This window comes from Balaenoptera ricei, chromosome 14, assembly GCF_028023285.1.
Source record: "Balaenoptera ricei isolate mBalRic1 chromosome 14, mBalRic1.hap2, whole genome shotgun sequence".
In the NCBI taxonomy this organism is placed as follows: domain Eukaryota; kingdom Metazoa; phylum Chordata; class Mammalia; order Artiodactyla; family Balaenopteridae; genus Balaenoptera; species Balaenoptera ricei.
The window spans coordinates 13379757-13404103 of record NC_082652.1 but is presented as its reverse complement, the minus strand read 5'-3'; the positions used below and the strand labels follow the sequence as shown (position 1 = coordinate 13404103).

General features: G+C 44.6%; 1 long non-coding RNA gene across 1 annotated transcript in view; it reads left to right on the top strand.

Moving 5' to 3' along the window:
- The first annotated feature begins 297 nt into the window (after positions 1-297).
- Positions 298-24347, top strand: part of LOC132347788 (uncharacterized) — a 32854-nt gene continuing 8804 nt past the window's right edge. Inside the window, exon 1 of the long non-coding RNA XR_009497297.1 lies at positions 298-400. This is a non-coding gene — a long non-coding RNA (uncharacterized LOC132347788). The remainder of the gene's footprint in view (positions 401-24347) is intronic.

Genomic DNA, 24347 nt, shown 5'->3' with positions numbered 1-24347 from the left:
ATATACCAGCTGATCAGAGTCACCACACAAGACAAAATGTGTCTATGATTTCTGGTTCAGAGAATATCTGATGTCCCAAAAACGGGTATTATGAACTGGGTTGTGTCCTCTAAAAATTCATACGTTGAAGTCCTAAGCCCCAGTACCCTGGAATGTGACAGTAATTTGAAGACAGGATCTTTGCAGAGGTGATTAAGGTAAAATGAGGTCATCAGGGTGGATCCTAATCTCATATGACCGATGTCATTTTAAGAAGAAGAAATTAGGACACAGACACACACAGAAGGAACACCATGTGAGGACACAGGAAGAAGACAGCCAACTACAAACCAAGGAGAGAGGCCTCAGAAGAAATCAACCCTGTCGACATCTTGATCTCAGACTTCTGGCCTCCAGAACTGTAAGAAAATAAATTTCTGCTGTTTAAGCCACCTAGCATATGGTATTTTGTTTTGGTAGCCCTGACAAACTAACACAGTGGGTATGTTGATAATTTGTTAGGTGAAAAAATTAAGTTATAAAAGAGTACCTAAGATATAAGTTTTGTATAATTAAATCACACCTGTGAATGTGGAGGGGTGTGCATCTGTGTGTGTGCAAAAGAGAGAGTGCACACCCACAAAGGAAAATGTTTGCAATGTTACAGACCAAAGTGTTCCCAGTGGTTCTTTCTAGATGGGAGTACAGGTGATTTGAGGGAGCAAAGGCGTGGTTCCTTGTTGCTGCTAATCAATACTGCCTTTTCAGTGGTCATATATTAATTGTGTAATTCTAAAAGATTTATAATAGTGAACACATATCTAATCATTATAACAGCCAACCCATGTATGATACTATGTGTCAGGTGCTTACTGTTTTATTTATTTGAATTCATTTAATCCTCACAATCACCCCACCAGGTAGGGACTGTTATTATCTCCATTTTCCAGATGAAGAAACTGAGGCACAGAGAGATGAAGTGACTGCCCAAGATGACAAAGCTGGCGCATGGCAGAGTCAAGCCTCCAAACCAGGTGGTCTGGCTTCATATCCATGGCCTTAACCACAAAACTCCCCAGCCTCTTCATCAGTGGTCAACTCACTGCATTCCTAAGAGTTTATCTGAACACATTTTTGTTCAGTGCATGATTTGATAAAAGCGTACCTGAACACACACACACACACACACACACACACACACACACACTCACTCACTCAAGTACATTTAGCTGTGCTTCATGGCTCAGCAAATTACTTAAGTCCTTTCCATTTGAGGTGCACAATTTAACTGGGTTCAAGACCCCATATCTGAGAGGGTGGCACCCCTCCTGTAAACCTAGGGAGGAAGACCAGAGAAGACCCCCATTCCTAAGTTCCGGGGGGATGACCCTTATGCTCTTGAACAGGGAGCAGGGTAAGCAACTAATTCATATTTTATAAGTTTGTTTAATGGAGCCTTATTTTTTGGGTTATGTATTTTTAAAGACCACATAGCTTAGATTGATGGAGACACGATGCTGATTCTCCTCTGAAAGCCGGAGAGCTGAAGGAAGCTCAGCCCTTCTGGGGCCAAGGTGGGACAGGGAACAGTCACAAATGGACAAATTCCCGTCAGCAGGAAACTGGTTAAATAAATTATGTTCATCTCCATAATGGAATGTATGCAGCTGTTAAAAGGAATGAGCTAGGACTATAGGTCCTGTCAAGGAAGGGTGTTCATGACATACAGCTAAGGAAAAAAGATAAGTTGCAAACCACTAGGGATAATATGATCCTATCTGGTGATAGAAAATTGTGGGGTGTTCGTGTGTCTGTGTGTGTGTAATAATCACTAAGGATATGGACCCTAGTCGAACCAACTGGAGTTCACAACCCAGTTCCATTACTTCCTAGCTGTGTGACCTTGGGTTTTCTTAACCTCTCTGAGCCCCAATTGCCTCCCCCGTAAAATAAGAGGAAACGCTAGTGCCCAGCCCATGCGCGATGTGGTGTGAGGGTGAAATGAGAGATGGATGGAAGGGATTTTCATTGGCTTGGTACATTAAGCACTCAGAAGATGCTTGTAAGATGATGATGATGATGATGATGATGATGATGATGTTGAAAAGGTCCTTAAGAAAACCCGGCAAATTTTTCAGTGTCCAACCCCCCGGAGAAGAGTGTCAATGAGAGCGAGGCTCTCACTGTTTACATCAGACATTTGTCGTATTTGAATTTCTATCATGTGTATATTTGACTTTCGTCATTAAAATACAATAAAGCGGAGTTTCATTTTTTAATGAATGAAGCTGACAGCTCTCCTGAAAGAAATCGTATGACTTCTGAAGTTGCCAGTAGCCTCATTTCTGGTGAGCTGGTTGTGATGTGGCTGCACTCCTGGGACAAGGCTTCTTCTCTGGGGGTTGGAGAATAGGAGAGGGAGTCTTCCCGAATCTCTCAGGTGGGAATCAGCAAGGTCATTTGCATACTCCCAAGATAAATGCCTTGACAATGAAGTCTGCCCTAACTTGATCGCTACAATCGCTCTTTTTTCAACTCAATTCAAGCATGCTAACCAGATAAAGCTGGGCCAAGTGAGCAAACCTACAAAACTTCAGGGGCTGTGAGAAGAAATTTTATAGCAAACAGCAGCGATAATTCCCTGAGTCCTTAAAAGTGTCAGGCACGAGGCTAGATACTTCTGTATCATCTTATGTCATCTCTCATAGATATCCTTTAAGGTAAGTATTGATTGGTCTGCTATTTTATAGAGGTAGCAATGGAGGCTCAGAGAGGTGAAGAGACTTGTTCAAGGACACACAGCTGATAGCAGCAAAGCCAGAGTATGATTCTACGCCTACCTGGCCACAAAATCTAAGCCTTCCATGGTATACAATTTGTGTACTCCATCAGAGAGAAAAGGGATGGACTCTTACATGGTCAGTTAAATACCTAGACGCCCTCTACTATATAAATAATACCAAAGATAAGTGCAAAATATTTCATATTTGTGACCTCCCTTGAAATTTTTAATGCCAGCTCAAATTCATTGTTTCCGGGATACCATTCAGTTTTATTTTGTGTGATGGTAATAAGTGTTTTGTAAGAAAAGAGTTTCAAGATCTAGTGATTTTAGGGAGCTCTAAGTTAAATTCGTTTTCTTGGGTACATTCCCTTATTACAAGACTTTTCAGAGCCTTTGATATGCCAAGTACATTTGACTCCTCAAAAAGGTGCAACTGAGTACGGTGCTGTTCAAACTTATTGATGATGGAACCCTTTTTCTCATGAAGCATCTCCCAGGACAGAATTCACTTTGGAAAATGCTATCCCAAATCAAACATACCTTCTTTTTTCCTTGCTTGTTTTTCCAAGCACATTAAAAAAGAAAAAAAGTAGAAAAGTTTAACCACATTTAAATCTAAGACCGAAAGAAAAATTATCCAGGTCTCTCAAGAAATCATCCGTGTGCCTTCAGAAATACCCAAGATTCTTAGGTATATACCTGAATATAAGAGAATTCCAAATATAAGGTGACCCCACCTATAAGACGAACCCATGCTTTTCCCAATGGGAAAATCTAAAAATAATTTTTAATTATATATACATATATATGTACACATATACATGTATATATAACTTGACTTTACAACTTTTAGGGACTAGATAGAGTCCAGTGTTTACACTTATCATATGTAATTTATTGAGTCTGACATATATTTTTAAATTACATATAATGTAAAATAATGTTGATTTAGAAAATCTACTTTCTCCCACTCTCACATACCATGAAACAATTTCATTCAAACTCTTTGCCTGCATCGTTGTCTTAAGAAAGCCTCTTTCTGTACCATCTCACGTGGCGTTCCAGCTCAAGTCACGTTCACTTCTGCCCAAGTGTTTTAGAAACGCAGCCGTTTTTAACCCATGCAATATGCCATCACTAGAAATGTTATTTCAGACCACAGGTACTGATAAACACAACATGGTGACAGCTGGGACAATTGTGTTTTTCCCTCATGCATCCTGTAGGTGTCTCGATGTGACCTCTACAACACCACTGCTTACAGGGTTGTTTGTAAAGTCATCTTTAGAAGGCTTGTTTACACTGACATCAAATACTGGCAGTTCTGAGTCATAGCTCCTGGAATTACTGTTACGTCTCTTTGGTTCTGACAGGTGAATGCTGAAATCTTCCAAAGAACTAGCTTTGATGTCCAAGTTATTCTTAAATAGGACCTTGCTGGTCTAAATAAAATAATTGCAGGAGTGTCCCATCGTGTGAGACACCTCACAGGGACCTAAGTGTTTGCAACTTCTTCTCTCCTGCAGGATAATTATGGAGAGGGGCCTCTCACGTTATAGTTGTGCATGTGCAGTGTATGTAAAGGAAGGACCTCCCCTCTAAAAGGATGGCTGTACTCTGTCGGCAATGAGTGGGTTAAGGACAAGCTTTGCACTCCAGCTTGGGAAAGAGTCAGACCTGATATGGCATGGGCTTCTTTCTGCCCAGGACCAGGAAGAGTGAGGGCAAGAAAGAAAAAATTATTGACCTAGGGAGAGCACTGGATTGCAACCTCATGAGTAAATGGGCCATTTATCCCCCAGTCCGGAGCTCCTGGAAAAGGTGACCGTCCATCAATCCCTCCTCCGAGCTGCCCCTTGACGAGCTGTACTATCAATGGGCTAATTTAGCTGATTACAGAGGAATTTGAGAGGAATGGGCCGCCAGAGCCTGGGTCTGGGCCAGCAATGCATTAAGTCCACCAGTGTCTCCATCACCCCCCACTTGGGACCGATAGGGGCGTCTTATTCCTGAAAACATGTCCCATCTGATGGGCTTTCTTTAAACTCAGCTCCAGCTTATCAGGTGCTAGGTGGAAACCCTCCTGCTACAGGGCATGGACTGTTCTGTCCTCCGAGTCCTGGATGGGGGAGGATGGCCTCTGGGACCAGTGCCAGGCTATTCTCGGCTGCTGGTCAGCAGCGTGTCAACGCCCAGCCTCATGGGATGGGAGTGTGGGGAGCGATGCAGAGGCCCAGGCTGGACTGTCACTGCTCCTTTACCCCTCTGACTTTTTACAGCATACGAGGTTTGGAAAATGCCCCCACCGTCCTCCAACACGGGGGAGGCTAAACTCACATACAGGTGGAATAGACGAAAAACCATGCTGGTAATCTCCCCACTCCTTCCGAAAGGAATCACATTCAATAGCCTCTAACATTTCCTACCATTCCCATCTTTTGGATTAAAGTATTGCCCTATCCAAATACTCCACTTAAAATATTGAGTTGTTAGCCATTTACACTTTAGTATGAGTTAGTCTGTCCACTCTAAGGCTCTGGGAACAGGACATACAAGGATACGTTCAGAAGATAGAAATCTATCTGGAGGAAAGGAGGCCTGAGGGCTGCTACACTGAAGAGTACAAAGGCGTTTAATTCTCTGCACAGTTGGGTCACAGCAAGTTTCAATGGAAGGGAAAGGAAGGTATAAAAGGGAAGAAAAAAGGACCCAGGCTTTTTGACTGAGAGGGATCCCAAATGCAGAAAAACATGAACCTTCCAGCTCAAACCCCTATTTAAAGGAATAAGAGTACAGGCTCATATAGGTAGCTATAAAGTGACTTGAGTATCATTCATTTCTATTAAGGAGGGTCTGAAACGATCCCCTCCCTTTTAGTGGACTTTCCTATTAGGACTGTGTTGGTACACAAGTAATCCCACTTGTTTATTTCTCCAACTTAAAACCCAAACCCGTTTGTATTAAGCAAAAATCTTTTTTGATTGCAAGTGACAGAAATCAAATTGAAACCAGCCTGAGCAAAAGAAAAACTGTACTGGCTTGTGTAGCTTTGAAGTGTAGAGGACTGATTTCAGGCATGGCTGGATCCAGGGGCTCAAATTATATGCCAGTAACCTTTTTCCAGCTCTCAGTTCTTCTCCTCCCTCTTTGTTAACGTCATTCCTAGACAGACTTTCCACATGTAGTCTCAAAAAAGGCCACAGGGAGCTCCAGACTCGCATTCTGCCAGCTTAGAAACCCACTCGAAGGAGAATAACTCATTCCTGAGAGCTCCAGCAAAAGTCCCAGAGCTATTTCTCGTTGAACCCATTTGAGTCTCACACCCGTCCCTCAACCAATCACTGGGGCCCAGGGATGGACTGCCCAGTTGGCCAGACTAAGTCTCAGGCACAGCTCTGAATCTGATGGGTGTCAGCCCCACCCAAGCCACATGACCTGTAAGTGGAGCGGGGTAATCCTCCAAAGAGAAACGAGGAGGCTGCTTCCAGTGAAGAAGGAAGGGATTCTGGGCAGGGAAGCAGCAGGGTCCCTACAAGGCTCACAAATAGACCAGTGCAGTAAATTGTTCTGGGTTCTCACATAGAAAATTCTAGATCCCAGTGGTGGGTGAATACAGAGGCAGGACTAATTTCAATGATCCCCATAAGACCTCCTCAAGACAGGTTAGTCCCCCTCTGGAGTTTTACCCCATTTCCTGATATTCTAAAATTTGCTGATCCTCTTGAATTTTCAACTCAGTTGGCTTAACTGTGGCTTAAATGTTACATCAAAGACGAACTGCTAATGAGAAGAGGTTTGACCCCATAGGGAACATGTGGGCTTAGGTTCCAAAAAGATGGATTTCTTTCTTCATCTCAAGGAGTAACTTTCATCAAGCCCAATGATCTCTTTAAGCCCCGCACTTGATTCTACCCAACAAAGAGTGGTGGGTGAAAGCTTCTTTGGAATCAGAGCTGTGTTCAGATTGGCAGCTCTCCTGTGTAACCTGGGGCTAGTGAATTAACCTCTTTGAATCTCCATTTTCTCATCCACAAAATGAGGTTAAATAACCTCTACTGTATAGAATTGTTCTGAGGATTAATCATCCATTCAACATTATTTGAACATCTACACTTGCCTGGCACAGTGCTAGGTACTGGGAAATATAAAAAGAAACAAAATCAACAAAATTCTCCACCATTATGGAGCTTATATTCTAGCAGGGGAAACAGACAATAGACATTAAGAAATAAGTAAGTTATTTTGAGTGTTAAAAGATAAGTTTTATAGGGGGGAAATGTAGATCAAAGTAGCAGAAATTAAGAGTATATGAAAGGAAAGTTTCAGTATTGAATAAGATGGTCAGGGTGAGTCTGAGAAGGCGATATTTGAGCAGAGGCTTGAAGAAGGTGAGTGAGGGGGTGAGGAGGTGGGGAAGAGTGGTCCAGTCAGAGAAAGCAGCCAGTGCAAAGGTCCTGAGGTGGGAATGTGTCTGGTATAGTCAAACGTAGCAAGCAACCTATTGAGGTTAGAGAAGAGTAAGCAAGGAGATGGACAGAGAAGAAACAAGGGATCCGATCCTGCAGGACCTTGTGGCCACTATAAGGACACGAGCATATGAAATGATCACCACAACTTGGCCCACAGAAGATTCCAAGAAGTGGAAGAGTGGTGATGAAGATGCTGACGGTGATGATGGCAATGGTGACAGCGATGTGATATGACGTGGCACCCAGCCCTCCAGCAATAGCATCCTGGCTTAACAAAGACACACTCTCACCTTTCTGAGCTGTTCTGAGGATTTCCAAATTAACACAGGCAATTTGCACTTTGAACCCATGCTGAGAAAATCGTTCTGTAAACATAGGGTGTTTCCTGTCACCGCAAGTCTTTATCATGTGCCTGACACCATTATCACCGAAAGGTCACCAGGTGGCACCCATTAGCAGGACTAACACTTGTTCTGCTTACACATCCCTGTTCTACACTTCCTTCTGGTATCAGCAGAAATTCCCTGAATCCAACCAACTGCCCCCATAGATATCATGTGTTTGTCACTCATGGCCTTTTGCCCAAACCAAGTGGATCATTGCCTGGGTAATATGTGGTGTATGGGTCCAAATTATCTGGATATTATTAACAGCAACTGACAAGGCTCCAGGCTATCAGTATTGACATCATCTAACCAGTGCCTGCCTCATCCTGGCTTCTGACTCCTGGAAGCTATTCCAAAGTGCAACTAATCCTTCTCAGGTGACTAGCACCCCAGCTGAGTGGTACCATAGCACCATTTCTTCAGAAAGGAGATCCCCCAACATTTCCAGCTCATGGACACACACACGTGTGAGGTTGCTGAGATATCCTTTGACAATGCCTCCTCCCACTACCTCTGACCTGGCTAAGTGGGCTCCTTGCTTCACCGAAACTCATTTCCCAAATCCGCTGCAGCAGAAAGTCTCTTTTTGAAATTTAAGTGCGGAACTATCAAACTATTCAACATGTTCCAAACACCCTCGGGAAGGTTCAGACTCCTTAGAACACCACCATGACTTGGCCTCTGCCTTCCTCTCCAGCTTCATCTCCCACCAGCCCCTCTGGCCAGGCTAAGAACCTGAGAACTACTACACATGCAGTTCCCCATCATCCAGGCCGTTCTGTTCTCACAGGTCCTCCTCCTCCACAAATCCTCTGCAGACCTCCTAACCATGCGCAGGAGCCCCTGCCGTGTGCGCCTGAGTAACCAGTCCAGAACCCCACTGCAGCTCTTACCACCTGTGTCATACTGTGCCTTGATGAGGCTCTCCCAGCTGCCGGACGTGCGATCTCATTCACCCTTGGGTCTTCGCCTCTGGGGAAGGGGTCTTCTCAGAGCAGATGCTCTATAACTGCCTGTTGCTTGAACACCAGGACCAGTCACGTGTTTAGTCAAATACCATCCTCACCTTACACTCTGAAGCAGATGAAGACATACAGTCCACAGCACATTGTAGCAGCCTGGATCGGCGGACCTTGGTCCAGATCTCCGCTCCACGACTTATCGGCAGTGACTCTGGGTAACTCAACTTTTCTAGTCCCAGTTTTCCCATCTCTGAATGGGGGGTAGCCTCACCACTTCTTATAGCTACACTGAGGATTAAATAAGATATTCTAGTGAGTATTCAAGGAGCGCTAATAATCACTATTATTATATTTTCCACTATCGATGAAGTGGTCACCATATCCGCAAAGCTAGAGATTCTTTTCTATTTGTTCACTGATGTAGCCCAGGCTCCCACCATGGTGCCTGGCACATAGTAGGTGTTCAATAAATGTCTGAATGAATGAACAAGCTGGTCTTGTTAGACTGAGGGCGAAATTCCCCGTATCCCTAGATTCTTTGGCTTCACATGTAGGATTCTCAAGGTGTCTTTTTCCCATTCCCAGAGGTTCCAAAGTGACAGGGCATGGGTGGGACCCGGAAACCTGCATTTGAATGGGCTCCCCATGATCACCCCATTCTCCATCAGTTCAGGAGCCTCAGCACCAGATGATTTAGGTCTCCATTACCTCCCCCTCTTTTCTCAGCTCATCCCCTGTTCCTTTCCAACTGCAGCCATCTGAAAGTCCAGCCTTAGTCACAGTTGTGACCATTGCATTGGGGTTGATATTATTTGCGTCGGACACAGAGACCCAGCAGAGGCTTTTAAGTGAATACTTGGTAATGGAACAATCAAGTTAAAAGAGCAGCGTGACACAGAGCATGAAATAGGAAAGTCTCATGGCCAATTGATTTGGACCACACTTATAGGTTTGTGAAATGAATTTCATTTTCTGGACCAAATGGAAACCCATCTTATAAATCACTGCCGCTCTTAGAGATTAATAAAGGAAACAGGCTTGATTAAGAATTCAGAGCATTGGTCCCATTGCAGATTTATAGACCCAGAGGTCTTGCCACAGGGATTTCAAGATGTCCCACCTGTTAATCGTCATTTAGGAAGATTAACCCCAGGGCTTCTGACTAAGGCTTGAGGGCAGGGCCCAAGCCCTGCTTGGACAATAAAGTAGATTCTAGGAAACACACTTCTCCGTGTATTTCCAACCCTCCCCAGAAAGGAACTAGTCATGTGGCCTTTGACATAACATCCTGTGGGGTTTTACCTAGATTCTGGACAGGTGGGGAATTTGATTTAAAAATCTTTCTGCATCTCTACTCAAACTTGGCAGACAGTGTTGGGTCAAGATTTTAAGATAAAAATAAAGCAAAAGCAACAAGAGAAAAAGATGTTTAGTGAAATCAACCAAATGCAAAATAATCCCCATCAGCTCTGATGCTTGCATACCCTGGGCGTGGGAAGGTTTACAATGAGTGCTAAGGTATTTAGCATTCAAGAGTATCTTTGGAATTCCTTATCTGTCAAAGCCTGTCTACTCAAGACCAAAAAGAGTAGAACTCACGAAGCTGATGTGAGGAGAGGGAACAGGACCACACTAACAAGCTTTCTGGGACAGAATCAACTCCTGTTATTTGGTGAAATGCTTTGGTTTGGGATCCAGTACTTGCAAAAGTGTGCTCTGCAAATAGGAAGTCACATTAGTTTAACATTCTACTCTATAATATTTGGGGCCCTGATGGTTTAAAATTCAGCAAAAATTAGAAATCAGGATGGTGTTCATAACAATGAAAAGGGACAGACTTCCCTAGTGGCGCAGTCCTAGAGATCTATTGTAAAGCATAATGATTATAGTTAACAATACTGTATTGTATAATTAAAATTTTGCTAAGAGGATACATCTTATGTTAAGTGTTTGAAACTTTTGCAGGTGATGGATATGTTTATGTCATTGATTGTGGTGATGGTTTCACAGGTGCCTACTTATCTCCAAACTCATCAAGTTGTACAATAAATAGGTACAGCTTTGTGTTTGTCAAACAAACCTTAATAAAGTGGTTTAAAAAAAGAAGTGAGGGGCTTCCCTGGTGGCGCAGTGGTTGAGAATCTGCCTGCCGATGCAGGGGACACGGGTTCGAGCCCTGGTCTGGGAAGATCCCACATGCCGCGGAGCAAATAGGCCCGTGCACCACAACTACTGAGCCTGCGCGTCTGGAGCCTGTGCTCCGCAACAAGAGAGGCCGCAATAGTGAGAGGCCTGCGCACCGCGATGAAGAGTGGACCCCACTTGCCGCAACTGAGAAAGCCCTCGCACAGAAACGAAGACCCAACACAACCATAAATAAATAAATAAATAATTTTTAAAAAAAATATATATATATATATAAAACATCTCTTTAAAAAAAGAAAAGAAGAAGTGAGATGGAAAGAAGTGGATGCTCGCTGCAGATGCTCAGTAAAGAGCCAAGTCACCTTGATGGCAGAAGCTAGAATACAAATCACAGACTAGCTTCTGAGGACCCTAGGGCCCCTTCCGCCAAGAAACCCTTCTGAATTCCCCCTTATATTCCTGTAATAAGCCCTTTTACCTTGAGTTAGCCTAAGTCAGAATCTCTACAAACCGGGGCTTCCCTGGTGGCGCAGTGGTTGAGAGTCTGCCTGCTAATGCGGGGGACACGGGTTCGAGCCCTGGTCTGGGGGGATCCCACATGCCGCGGAGCAGCTGGGCCCGTGAGCCACAACTGCTGAGCCTGCGCGTCTGGAGCCTGTGCCCCGCAACGGGAGGGGCTGCGATAGCGGGAGGCCCGCGCACCGCGATGAAGAGTGGCCCCCGCACCACGATGAGGAGTGGCCCCCGCTCGCCGCAACTAGAGAAAGCCCTCGCACGAAACGAAGACCCAACACAGCCAAAAATAAATAAATAAATAAAGTAGCTATTAAAAAAAAAAAAAAAAAAAGAATCTGTACAAACCAAGTGTTATCGACTGAATTGTGTCTCCCTGCCCACCCAATTCCTATTTAAAGCCTTAACCCCCAATGTGACTATATTTGGAGATAAGGCTTTTAAGGACATAATTAAGATTAAACGAGGTCATAAGGGTGGGGCCTTAAACCAACAGAGCTGGTGTCTTTCTAAGAAAAGGAAGAGACTCCAGAGCTCTCTCTGTGTGTACACACAGAGAAAAGGCCACGTGAGGACACAACAAGAAAGTGCCATCTGCAAACCAAGGACAGAGGTCTCACTAGGAACCAATCCTGCTGGTACATTGAACTTGGACTTCTAGCCTCCAGAACTGTTAGAAAATAAATTTTGGTTGTTTAAGCCAGCATGTCCATGGGGCTTTGTTACAGCAGTCCAAGCAGACTAACACACCAAGTGTATTTGGTTTTGTGGCTTTCAGTTATATATATTACCTGAGACTCCGTTAATACTGACATACCACAAAGGTCTTAATGGGAGTAGCTTTATTGGCCCTTTAAGAGTAATTTACCATTACTCTATTAGTAGATGTCCTATAAATCCTGCTAGGTATGGTCAGAAGGGGTTATTAGAAGCAGGATAAACATTGTCCCTGTTAACTTTCCTGTGGGTCATTCATCCATCCAACAAACACTTATTGCACACCAACCGTGTATCCAGTATTGTGCCAGGCCCCGGGAGAGAAACAGTAAACAAAGCATGGCAAATTTTGCTCTCGTGGGGCTGACGGTCTAGTGGAGAGAGACAGAAAATAAGCAAGTGAACAAGACAATGTCAAAGAGTGACAAGGGCTCTGAAGGAAACAAAATAGTGTGGAGCATGATGGGAGGCGTAATTTGGACTGACTGGATGGTCAGGGAAGGTCTCTAAGAGGAGGTGACATTTTTAGCTGTGACCTAAAAGAACTGCAGGGGCCAGCCAACAGGAAGACCTGGAGAAAGAACATTTCAAGAAGGGGGTACAAGTTCAAACACACTGAGACAGAAATGAGGACATATAAAAGCCCCTCCAGCCAAAACTTAGAATTACCACTGGGTTTGAAAAAAGGAGTAGGTGTTCAGTACCTATTTGTTGCTTGAACAGAAGAAACACTCACTGGTTTAGTCCTGTGCCATCCTCACTTTACCCAGTCAAGCTGTTGTAGGTATACCAGAAGTCCCTAGAGCACTGTAGCAGGCTTATCCAGCAGACCTGGGTTTGGATCCCTACCCCATTTCTTAGGGTCTAGTGTACTTGTAAGGGAAAGCCAACATTTATCCAATGGGATGCCTTTTATTCAAACCTTGTTATGTTACCCAACCTGTTAATGAAAGCCTTCAGCCCAGCAACATCAGCATCACGTGGGAGCTTATTAGATATGCAGCATCCCTGGTCCAACCCAGATCTACAGAGTCAGAATTTGCATTCTTAACAGGTTTGTATGACCATTATAGGTTGAGACTCATTGTTCTACAAAACACTCTGGACCCATCATTTAATTTCATCCTTGGAAGAAAGACATTAAAAGATATGGACCCATCAGCAAAATATGACTACATCATCCTCTCCCTCCTCTTTGACTTATTGTAACGTCTGTTAATAGCCCTGGAGAAATACAATGACCATGTGGGCTGCAGAGGCACGACTCAGGAGAAACGCTTGGATCTGGAAAGGGCTCATCAGTCAGAAGGGCTCAGAAGGGAGGAAACTCAGAAATGTTTGGTCTTCATTTTCTGTTCAGCTTACCCCAGAAATCAGAGTCAAATGGGGACAGATTCCCCTGAGAAAAACCAGGACCAAACAGCCGCACTGAGTTATGACTAGTGTGCTTTTCCAGGAGGTGGGAGAGCCCTTTGTAATAAGCTCTTGTAAGATCCCAGAAAGGGGAGCAATTACCGGCATTGGTTACACACAACTTCAGCATCTCCAAGCCTTTGGGACCAGAGGTCTGTCTCCCCCGAAGAATCAGATGGAGATGCTTGTGAATCAGTGTTATCATTGGTGGAGAGAAGGCCCTGGAATTTGATTAGACACAGTTGGTGCAGCAAGGGGTTATTTGCCCAGAAAATTAGGTCTATCTTGCCTACAAAGCCCTAAGCGGGGAAAGTGCAGGGTTGGTTGAAATGGTTTCAGCATCCATGGGACAAATTAAATGGCAAAGAGAAGAATATAATCTGTAATTCATGAACCCAACCAGAGCAGGAGAACTGCATCAGAGGGAAAAGCACATGCACATGCAGGACGGGTTCCGTCACCTGACCCTCTTAGGAAAATGATTATGATTATTTTGCACAGGAAGGAAAAATGCTTCCAATAATCAATGAAGATTCGTATTCAGAAATGTCCATAAACTGGCATAAGAGACAAGACAGGAAGGATCTGAGTATCTATTTTACGGAGCGTTTAAAGGTGCTGACGGCATGATCAATTACTCAGGCAATTTTCTAATTTGAGGAGCATCATGCAAAAGGCAGATTTTTCCATTCCCACCCCTCAAATCCCTCCTCCCAGATCGCTGCTCACCCTCCAACAGCAGATCAGGAGACGAAGGGGGTGAACCCTGCACTAGAGTGACTCACAGAAGTTCAAAGGCAACCCTTGCCACCCTCCCTCCCTATCACTGGGCTGAGATGGGTAGTGATCAGGGAGGAAAATACAAACCCAAGGTCACAGGAGTGGAAAACCAAACCCTAAGCAGTACAGATTCCTATATGGATTCAGTTGAGAGTCCTCTAGACTAGGGGCCAGCAAACTTTTCCTGAAAAGGGCCAGATAGTAAATATTTAAGACTTTGCATATCATAAGGTCTCTGTAGCAACTACGGAACTCTGCTAGTGTACCATGAAAGCAGCCATAACCATATGTAAAGAAATGAGTGTGAGTTGTTCCAGTAACACTTTATTGACAAAAGCAAGTAGTGGGCCAGCTTTGACCCAAGGGCCAGAGTTCATCAACCCCTGATCCAGGACAATCTAGTCCTATCTTCTCATTTTACAGATGGAAAAACCAAGGCTCAAGGGGGGAAATGACTTGCCCAAGGCCACACACCTAGGTCAAGTCAGAGCTTAAGCTGAAAGCCTAACATGTTGACTGCACTTTTTAAAACTCTCTCCACTGTACTAGATGGCCCCTTCCTCCCTTGCTTCCTGTCTTCCTCTTTTCATTATGTGCTAAACAACTAGGGATATGGTACACAAACACACAGTCCCTGCCTTCATGCCTCCAGCCTAGTGCTATACTCAGAAACCATTTTTTAAATAAGCTCACTTACAGAATCAGCATTATGTTTGTGTTGGTTTGTAAATATTAATATTCTAAAACCACTGCAATTAAATTATTAGAATAGGGCTTCCCTGGTGGTGCAGTGGTTGAGAATCTGCCTGCTAATGCAGGGGACACGGGTTCGAGCCCTGGTCTGGGAAGATCCCACATGCTGTGGAGCAACTAGGCCCGTGAGCCACAACTACTGAGCCTGCGCGTCTGGAGCCTATGCTCTGCAACAAGAGAGGCCACGATAGTGAGAGGCCCGTGCACCGCGATGAAGAGTGGCCCCCACTTGCCGCAGCTAGAGAAAGCCCTAGCACAGAACCCGAAGACCCAACATAGCAATCAATCAATCAATCAATCAATCAATAAATCTTTAAAAAAAAATTATTAGAATAGTGCTGGCCTGGAGCATGCAATACCTTTGGAAATATATTTTCTCTTTTCATAGTTTTGTAGTTTTTGGTTAATTGTATATTTTCTCTTTTCATAGTTATGTAGTTGTTGGTTGATTAATTAGACAACTAATCGTGCTCATTGAAAGGAAAGAAATTTTAATGTAAATAAGAGGTGGAAAGAGAAATTGCCCAGTATCTTGTTATTCAAAGATATCTGCATTAGCAATCTGGTGTGTATCCTACATTTTTATATATCTTTATATAGACACGGATATATATGTGTGTGTGTGTGAGCGTGACGGGGTGTTTTTGAGGGCGGTTAACAAAAATGAGATCTTTCTAAGCATATCACTCTGCACATGTGTAACATTGCTTCTATGGTAAAATACCTATTTATTCCCATCCACTGACTTACTGTAAATTTTTGGAACACATGCCACTCATGAGGTGGCATTTGTCTGAATCCCTCAAAAGCTTGTGGGGCCTAAGATGGAGTGGTGGTGATGGTGATGGTTGGAAATAGACAGGAAGACTCGCAGAGTTGCTCCCGATCTTGGGAAAGGTGAAAGGTGAAGGTAGTAGCCTAATCCTTGAGTGTTAAATTTTTTAACTAGTTTGCCTAATGATCTCACAGTTTAGGATGAATTTGATGGTCCAGAAATAAGGGCACCATCATTAGTAGAGGGCAACTTTCACAAAGATCCAGACCAAGGAGCATCTAAAGATAAATAATCCATGGCAGGGAAATATTTGGCATGGGTCTCCAGGAAGTGGACTGAGGGGTTTTTTTTTTTTACCTTCTCCATCTCAGATTTATGAATCTGACAAGCATGTAAAACATGAGACCCTCTTAGACTGGGGGACTGGGGGTTGTGACATCTAAAACCCCATGAGCTCAAACGTTCCCTCCTCTTTGAATGGTGCCTCAGGTCACATAAATCATCCACGTCCTGACCCAATTCAAACACAGCCATTTTCTGAAGCTGGCAAGGGGAGGGTTTTGTGAGCCATGTTGATTAGTTCCATCTATCCATCTTTGAGCCCTGACTCTATACAAGAGTATTCGTCTAGGGTGTTCTCAGTTGTAAGCAACAGATGCCAACTCTGGATGCCATAAGCAAAGCAGGACTTTTTTGGAAGGTTACTGGGTAGCTCACAAAGCCTAAAGAATAGACTCAGAAAACAAGAAGCAGAGCACTATGTCCAAAAGCAAGAACTAATGGTGACACTCTTCAAGGCGTCACACTCTGGATGAATCAGCTCCAACCCTTTTTAGTCCTTGCATCACTCCACTCAAGACTTCAATTTTCTGGAGAGCCCAACTGATCCTCCTGGGTTCCACGCTCACCCCACGACTCGGGGAGGATGGAACTTTGATTGACATGCCCACCCTTGGGAGAGGGGTGGCTTCCCCAGAGCAAAAGCAGACAGATGTCTACTGGAAAGAAGGGGGAATGGATGCCAACCAGGTGGAAATCACAGATGTCTGCCGCTGCACAGGATGTGCTAGGGCTCAGAGCTGACGTAGGAGCACACGGTCAGAGCAGCTCACAGCGCACAGAATACGTGGTTGGTTGTCCCTCCGTATCCTACCTAGTCTACCCTTCTTCCTCAGGCACATGAAGCCTGGGGGTGGGCGGGGAGGGAATGACTTGATGAATATGGCCTTTTAAGAAGAGCAATTAAGCCGAAACCGCTGGGCATGACACAGTACTTCCAAATGGTACTTCTACACCCGTTCTTGCTCACCGCCACCCAAGTTCAATCCCCCTCCAGCAGTCAGTGCACTGCTTCTAAAATTCACCTCTGGGGCTTCCCTGGTGGTCCAGTGGGCAAGACTCTATGCTCCCAATGCAGGGGGCCCAGGTTCAATCCCTGGTCAGGGAACTAGGTCCCGCATGCCGCAACTAAGAAGTCCACATGGCACAACTAAAGCCTCCACATGCCGCAACGAAGATCCCGCATACAGCAACTAAGATCCGGCACAGCCAAATAGATAAGTAAATAAATAAAATTCACCTCCAATCACGTCCATCCCCCAGTTAAAGCCCTTCACTGGTTCCACACTCTCCCCTATACAGATGCCGCATGATGTATTTCAGATGCCAGGGTCTGGTTTCAATCTGCCTCATCTTCTGCCTGTTCTCTCCCTCGCTCCCTGGTTCCGAGTCCCCAAATGCTACAAGTTCCCTCCTCCCTCGGGGATTTGGCAAAGCCCATTCTTCTTCCTGGATTTCTCTTCCTCCCCCCTCCTTCCTACGCCCCACGCCTCCTTCACCTGGCTACCACCTTCCCACTTGTATGAGTTTACTAGGGCTGCCATGGTAAAGCACCACAAACTGAGCAGCTGAAACATAGTTCTGGAGTTGGGTCACAATTCTAGATGCTAGACATCCAAGATCAAGGTGTGGACAGGGTCAGGCTCCTTCTGAAGGTGCTAGGGAACGATGGTTCCACACCTCTCTCCTGGCTTCTGGGGGTTTGCTGTCAATCTCCGGCGTTCCTTGGCTTGTAGATGCCTCAACCCTGATCTCTGCCTTCATGTTCTCAAGGGCGTTCTTCCTGTGTGCGTGTCTGTCTCCAAATTTCCCCTTTCCATAAGGACACCAGTCATACTGCATTAGGCGCCTACCCTGCTCCAGGATGACTTTATCTTAACTAATTGCATCTATAATGACCCTACTTCCAAATAAGGTCAACTTCTGAGGTACTGGGGGTTAAAACTTCAACATGTAAATTGGGGGAGTAAAGGGGGGGGGACACAGTTCAACCCACAACACCATCCTTCAAGTCTGAAATTAAAATGTCACACAAGACAGTCTCCCCGGACTCCCCAGACTAAGTAGTGCCCCTCCCCCATCCCCATACGCATTATACCTGTGCTTTCCCTTTGTGGCACTTCTCAGAGCTCAAATAAATTATTTTTTTATGTTTCTCCCCCACCACCAGATTAAGTCCCATGACATAGGGACTGTACTGCCTCCTTTATGTATTATTTCTGGTGACCAGCACATAGTAGGACCTCCACCCATATTTGTTCAATGAATTAACCAGTCACAAACTAGCCACAAACAGGGTAGTGTGAGGTTTACAGCCTCAGGTTTCAGAGGCAGACCACCTGGGTTTGAATCCCACCTCCACTCCTTCCTGGAGGAATGATCTTGGTCCACGACTCAGTTTTCCCCTCTGTAAAATAGGAATAATAACGGTACCTCCTTCCTCAGGATGTTCAGTGAATTAATACACATGGAAAATATGGATACCGGTGCCTAAAGCAGGGCAAGAACACAATGATAGCCCTTCAGGCAGGGAACGCCCAAATAAGCATATGAGTGGGACTTCCCAGCTGGCGCAGTGGTTAAGAATCCACCTGCCAATGCAGGCGACACAGGTTCGAGCCCTGGTCCGGGAAGATCCCACATGCTGCAGAGCAACTAAGCCCATGCACCACAACTACTGAAGCCCACGTGCCACAACTACTGGGCCCGCACACCTAGAGCCCGTGCTCTGCAACAAGAGAAGCCGCCGCAATGAGAAGCCTGCCCACCACAACCAAGAGTAGCCCCTGCTCGCCACAACTAGAGAAAGCCCACGCGCAGCAGTGAAGACCCAACACTGCCAAAAATAAATAAATAAATGAAATAATTTATTTAAAAAAAAGCATGAGTGACTTTGCTGTGACAAAAACCATGTGGCTTTTACTAACTTTCAAGGCAATGCTTTCTCATTTCACAAGGTCACTGGCCCCGGTCTCCTTCCATGCCTGCATTTTGTATTTCTGGTTGGTTTGGCCATGCTTCTCCCTGAAATGCAATTTCACGCAGTTTGGGAAGATATGATGTTCCTTGAAACTTCCACCCCGTGGCTCTCCCAAGATTGCTCAGAGATAGAAAAGTAGGTTTGGCTCCATTCAGAACCTGTTTGAACATTCGTTGCACATACTTCAAAAACCCTATCCCTTGGATTTCTCACCCATTTACTCTTGGCAAAAAGCAGCTTCCTGCTTCTGCGATGTTAAAGCTTTCAAGCTTAGGGGAAAAGGCTTTTTGGACAACAAACAGCCCTTTAAAAACAATATTTTGATGAGTTAAGTGTAAATGAATCAGAAACACATGGATTAAGCTTCTCTTGATGTACACATGGGTTTAATAATTATAGGAGGTGGGGGAGAAGGGAAATGGGGCTGGAAAAGCCGTGTCTTGGGTTTTATCAAATCTAAAATGTTTGAGAAGTAATTCAAGACATTCCACACATCCCCAAATGTAGCCAGATTTTCCGATTCCACTTCCAAGGAGCCACACTGGATCTTTCTAGTAACGATTTGAGTGTTCTAAAGCGCCAGGTTTTCGTGGCTTCTGATTGGCTGGGCATGAAGCTATGATTTATGAGACCATTGAAAGATTTATATATTGCCATTATAACAAATTCCTTCCAAACTGAACGGTACCCAAATGCAGCTTTATAAATATCTTTCCTGTTAGAAGCCTCTTTCTATTCACAAAACTCTCCTTCTTTGCTTTTTTTTTCCCTCAACCCCCCTTAAGCCACAGATTCCCCCATGAGGTCTCAGACCAATGAAGAGTGAGGGAATTAATTTTACCACGGCTGAAACGTGTTTCACTTTGGCTTGAGTTTTAAATGACTTGGGTCCATATAAGCTGCAGGTCATAAGAAGGTTATAGCTAAAGGGCTCATAAGTTAGGTGAAGGGTGGAAGGGGTAGAATTTTATAAATGCTGATTGCTTTCATAAAAAGAAAACCTAAGTTGTGTTCGTGCTGAACACAGCCAAACACTCAATACATCAGGGCACGCTGTTTCCTAGAGGAAATGTCTCACCCTGGTTTGGTGGGTTTCTGCCTTCCTACATTTAAATGACGTCATCAGTGTTGGGTAAGTAACTTCTTCCACATGTCACCCTCCATGTGTCCTTCCCCCAAATAAACTTTGAGTCACTCAAAGCTCAGAGGTATCCTAAACTGCGTGGCTTAAGGGGCAGCAGGAAGGTGGGTGAAAGGTGGTTGGGGAAAGGACTTTCTGATTTTCTAATTCATTATCCCATAGGTCTTGTTTCCAATGATATGTTCATAAGCCCCATCCACCATGGAGTACAGAGGTTATCAGGAAAAGAAATAACAGAGCTAATCTGCATGGGGTTCAGAGGCAGGCACATGATTGCAAAATTGGAATGGGAGGTTGGCTGATTTATCAAATACAATATACGGGGGTCATTGACCCAACATTGCTGCATAGGAGAACCATTGCCCAAGCGACCCAAGCCATCTGTATTAGTCAGCCATGCCACAACAATGCTGCATAACAAAATATCCCAAAATTCAGTGGATTGTAAGGACAATCAGGTTTTTTTTTTTAACATCTTTATTGGAGTATAATTGCTTTACAATGGTGTGTTAGTTTCTGCTTTATAACAAAGTGAATCAGCTATACATATACATATATCCCCATATCTCCTTCCTCTTGCATCTCCCTCCCACCCTTCTTATGTTTGCAGATCAGTGAGTTGAGTGCGACCAGCAGAGGTAAGATAGGTTTCAGCCTCCAGATTCTGACTGTGGGCTCCAGGCTGTGAATTGAGTTCAAATCTGTTTCAAATGTCCTTCATCCTCCTTGTACCAGTGGTCACCCAGATCATGTGACCTGCCCCACATGTCACATTCTGGAGCTCAGATCTGCAATTCCTTCTCAGATATAAAGACTTACTATACTATGCTGCTTCTTGTTGTCTACAATTCATGGTTTTCCTCTACTGCAAGAGAGGGTAATCTGATTTCCCCTGCACATCTTAGATGGTCACCTGAAGTCCAAATGAGCAAAGAGGTAGGAAAGCATATACACTTCATGAAGGCAGATTTTGGTTCTCTGTGCTATATCTCCAACCCCTAGAACAGAGCCTAACACATAGTAAATGCTAATACATATTTGTATAAGTAATAATGAAATTGAAACCCAAGCAATGTCTTCTACAATCCCACTGGAGCTGATTGACAGCCCCATCTGCCCAATAATGGGGTGGATTGTACAAACTGAAACCTCCTTGAGGTTACAGCCATTCGATCTGCCTTATAAACAGGCTGTGCATTCAGGGTTGGTCATTTCATAAACTGAGTCATGATAGTGGTGGTGAGTGCCAGTGATAGTGAGAATCATACCATCAGCTAGAAAGAATAGAAGCCCAATTCTAATTAGCTTAACAAAAAAGAGGCGGGGGGGTGGGGCATGCATTGGTCCACCTAACCAAAAATTCCAAGTCAGGTCAGGCAACTTAAAACAAGGACCCAGGAGTTAAAACAAGCACCCAGCTGCTCTCCATCTTTCCATTCTGTCTTGGAAACTGATAGCTTTAGGTAGCGTTAGTTTGCTGCTGGAGTTCTATACAAGACCACCCTGTGACGTTCAAGGAGCGTGGTTGCCAATGGCTCAGCCCCCATTCTGAGGAAGTTAGAGGGTCTCCACTGGCAGCCCCCTCAGAAGAGGAAGGCACCCTGTCTCTCAGAAACCCAATCAAATGTCTTCCTGCATTTCACAGGCTCTGACGGGTTAGATATTCATCCCTGAGCCAATGACTGCAGTCCAGATAGAGATCTGCTCATTGCTTGTGCCAGTTGGACCTGGGAGCTGGGTGTTGGGCCCATCCCACCCAAACCTTCTGGCTAAGAGGGACAAATCCCTGCAGAGAGAAACTCTAGGTAGTGCTAGTGGGGAAAGACTGGACTGAATGACGGTATGCCCACTACACACCACCACCTCACATTTAGTTTACCTTTTTACAATTTCCAAAGCTCTTTCCCGCAGATGATCCCTATGGAACCTTACAAAGGCTCTGTAAGGAACATAATAAAGTTTTTTGGCTCTGATGTTTCCCACCACATTCACCAAGAGGGCACACATCTCTTCCCACTCTGCATTTGTCGACATAATGTTGGGAGCTGGAATCAGCCATGGTGGGATATTTACCTGGAAACTGGCAAAAGCTACAAATCATGACCTTTTTTATTCTTCATATCCACCAAGAGGATCAGAGAAGTATCTGTTTACCATCCCCAATCCATCCTCAGAGAACACAAATCTGACTCAGGCATTCCATATCAATCCTTCCATAGCTAATAATATGCCTTCAAATTCTCTTTCCAAATTCATTCCCTTATTCATCCTTTGAGCTCTGGCCATAACAAGTCTTTTGCTATTCCTTAAAATACCAGGTGCTTTCTCACCTCTATGACCTGGCACATGTTGTCCCCTCTGTCGGAACACCTTTGTCACCATTCTTCACCTGGTGAACTCCTACTCCTCTGTCAAGACCCAACTCAAATACTCCTATTTTGCAACTCCTCCACATAGAGCTGACCAGTTGTTCTCTGGGGTCCCAGCTCACCTCTACTCCAAGACTTGTCATCGTGAATTTAATTACTTATTTACACATTTGTCACCCCCCGAGAAGACTGCCTATTTTGTTTCACTGTTGTCTTCCAAACTCTTGGACAGAGGCTCACATACAGTAGATAGTACAAAAATAATTCTCAAATTAACAATGGATAAAACAAAGATGTATTTATTACCCATTATGTGTCAGACTCTGTGCTAAGCCCTAGACTTTGTGACAGTGATCAAACATGGTCCCTGACCTCAAAAAGCTCAGATTAGACAGATAAGTAAACAAGATAGAGACCTATCCTAATCATCTTTACATCCCTCCCACCTAGCATTTACTATGTGCTAAACATCTGTTTGTGGTACGAATGATGATTCAAACCCTCCCTTGACCAATTCGAGCCAGTGGGAGAGCATTCTTGACTCAGCTGTCATCTGTAATACACCAGCGTCACCAAACACTATTAAGCATTCTTTCAGTATAAATACAAAACAAGTTACAGAGACGCAGACCTTGATGTCTGCGAGCCTGCATTCAACTAATGACATCAACCCTCAGCAAACAGGAAAGAAAAAAACAAGCAGAGAAAAAGCTGCATGCTTCACGGTGAGATGGGAATGGATGGCACCGACTCAAGATGGGATCAGAGCACAGGGACACAGAGTACCAGGAACTCGGCCCAGCTGCCCTATGTGGGTGGGAGATAGAGCATGAATCACCGCCTCACTCACACTCGAAGCTCTAAGGATTGTCCTGGATGAGAGGTGTGTAGGGCACAGAGACGATAAACAGTCATAGCCAACATTTTTTGAGTGCTGTTGTACGCACCAGGCACTGTTCTGACCATTCCCTCTCTACCAGGTCACTGAATACCCACAATACGCCTGACGTTAATTCGCTTTATACAGATTAAAAAACTGAGCTTCAGGAGCGTTAAGTCACGTGCCTAAGACTGCACAGCCAGTAAGCCAGAGGGCTGGGTTTCCAGCTCAGATCTGTCTGATGCCTGAGCCTGATTTTTACCATAGCACCATACTAACTCAGAGAAGTTAGCCAAGGATACAAGACAAGTTTTTTTTGTTTTGGTTTGGTTATTTATTTATTTATTTATTTATGGCTGTGTTGGGTCTTCGTTTCTGTGCGAGGGCTTTCTCCAGTTGCGGCATGCGGGGGCCACTCTCGATCGCGGTGCGCGGGCCTCTCACTATCGCGGCCTCTCTTGTTGCGGAGCACAGGCTCCAGACGCGCAGGCTCAGTAATTGTGGTTCACGGGCCTAGTTGCTCCGCGGCATGTGGGATCTTCCCAGACCAGGGCTCGAACCCGTGTCCCCTGCACTGGCAGGCGGATTCTCAACCACTGTGCCACCAGGGAAGCCCCACAAGACAAGTTTTGACCCTCTTTTTCCAAGAGGGAACAAGTCTGGGTCAAGTGTGTGTAAGAGTTTGCGAATCAGCCAACCTTTGATTTATTCTCGACTCTGGAGACCCTCTGGCCTTTCACATGCTCCTGTTCCTGTTCCTCACTGATATTTTTTTTCTGCCTTCTTTCTGGGCTATTAGGAGGGTAGATAGAAGAAAAGATTCTAAGATCCTAAAGGGAAGAAATCTACAATATAAATTCATCACCTAACCAGATTGCCAGGGTGAAATATCTCATCTGCCTCTTTGTCCAGGATCCTTCGGGGAGTGACCCTAGTATACGTCAGAGTCCTGGAAAGAAGG